Source organism: Schistocerca americana, chromosome 1 (genome assembly GCF_021461395.2).
Source record: "Schistocerca americana isolate TAMUIC-IGC-003095 chromosome 1, iqSchAmer2.1, whole genome shotgun sequence".
Taxonomy (NCBI): Eukaryota; Metazoa; Arthropoda; class Insecta; order Orthoptera; family Acrididae; genus Schistocerca; species Schistocerca americana.
Window position 1 is genome coordinate 915,825,102 of NC_060119.1, and position 2,130 is coordinate 915,827,231.

The 2,130-nt window shown below is 46.3% G+C and overlaps 1 pseudogene; it reads left to right on the forward strand.

Annotated features, from left to right (window-relative positions):
* Positions 1 to 1,171: 1,171 nt before the first annotated feature.
* On the forward strand, positions 1,172 to 1,289 carry LOC124560624 (annotated as a pseudogene).
* The last annotated feature ends 841 nt before the right edge of the window (positions 1,290 to 2,130 follow it).

Consider the following 2,130-nt stretch of genomic DNA (forward strand, 5'->3'; position numbering starts at 1 on the left):
CCTTGTCCTCTTCAAGGAGCCGCTTCCTAAGATGTATAGTATTTTTTGAAGCGCATGAATCTATACACCCTCCTTACTCCAGGATACAAATCTTTAGACTGAATATTAGTATGATTAATTTATAAACATTCATTACTTAAATTCTGTTAATTATTTGAAAGGTGTGTCCCTTGTCGAGACGTGGTATCTCCGTCGGTATTGTGCGCATAGAGAGCATGCGGCGTGTGCCGGCAGAGGAAGTGGACGTGCTTCGGTCGGCGGCAGGACAATGGATGAGTCGTCCACTCAGCAAGTCAAAGATAATGAGAGCACCGGCCAAGGCTACAGACCACTTATGGCTCCTCCTGCCGCGTGACTACCGTCCATTCTGCATCATAAATCTCTGGAAGACAAACTTAAGTGTCGGGAAAATGACTGCAATAATCATTTATAGTCGACAAATAGATTCACAAAGAGTTTTTAACAATGTACGCCAGAGTCGGCTGAGACTCGGCGTCAGTCGATACCGTTGGACCTTCCGAGCCCTGTTCGGACCAACTAAGAGTTTTTGACAATTTGGGATGAACCACATTCTTTGAAATTTTGAGCGTAACAGGGCTAAAGTAAAAAGAGCGAAAGGTTATTTAAAACTAGCACAGAAGCCAAGCTGTCCCCAACCTAAGGACATGACACACATCTATGGCCGAGGCAGGATTCGAACCTGCGACCGTAGCGGTAGTAGGGAGTGAGAAAGGATTGTGGCCTATCCCCTGCCCCCCCCCCCCTCCACCCCGTCCTGTCCTCACCCCTTCCACATTTTTCAGTCTATAAATGAGCAAGCTGTGATGAAACCAAGGAGAAACTTGGGAGTTAAAGTTGAGGCAGAAGAAATAAAAAACCTTAAAGTTTGCCGACCACAATGTATTTCTGACAGAGATGCCAAAAGACTTGGAAAAGTAGTTGAACGGAATAGATAGCATCTTGGAAAGAGATCTAATATTTATATCAAATAAAGTAATATAAGGGTAATGCAAAGTAGTCGAAATCAGTCGATGCTCACGGAATTAGATTAAGGAAATCGGACACATAAGTTCTGTTTTTTGGGCAGAAAACATTGAGTACCTGAGTTAATTCTTGCTGTCTGCTGGACAGAAAACACACATTTATTTAATAGAATGGTATAAGATAATCTGGCAACGGCCTTGCCGCGGTGGATATACCGGTTCCCGTCAAATCACCGAAGTTAAGCGCTGTCGGGCGTGGCCGGCACTTGGATGGGTGACCATCCGGGCTGCCGTGTGCTGTTGCCGTTTTTATGGGCGCACTCAGCCTCGTGATGCCAATTGAGGAGCTATTCGACCGAATAGTAACGGCTCCGGTCAAAGAAAACCATCATAACGACCGGGAGAGCGGTGTGCTGACCACACGCCCCTCCTATCCGCATCCTCAGCTGAGGATGACACGGCGGTCCGATGGTCCCGATGGGCCACTTGTGGCCTGATGACTGAGTGGTTTTTATAAGATAATTTACCGAAAGCACTGTCCTTTGGTAGCTGCAAACTTTCCCCACTTTTCGGGTGACAAATGGATTCCGCGATAAAAAAAATTCAGATTCCTTTCTGGTGATCCATTCATGGAACCATTTTTCGAGGTCGTTAAAAGATGTTAAATGTTGTTCAGAAAACCCATGTTGCATGGACCGTAACAAATGGCAGTCGGAAGGGACGATGCTGGATGGGGTAAAACATCCCACCGGAGCCTTTTCAAGGTCTCCTTCACTCGGTTTGCAACGTGTGGTTTGGCATTGTCACGAAGCAGAATGTTTTTGTCATGTCTGTTAGTTTATTGCGGGCGTTTCTCTTTAAGTACGCGTTTCAAGTTGGGTGATTGTGCTTCGTAGCGTTCAGTATCCTCTGTTTGACACGGTTGCAGCAGCTCATGTACACCACACCAACCAGGATGCAAAAAAATGGTGCAAATGGCTCTGAGGACTATGGGACTTAAATTCTGAGGTCATCAGTCCCCCAGAACTTAGAACTACTTAAACATAACTAACCTAAGGACATGACACACATCTATGGCCGAGGCAGGATTCGAACCTGCGACCGTAGCGGTCCCGCGGTTCCAGACTGTAGCGTGTAGTACCGCTCG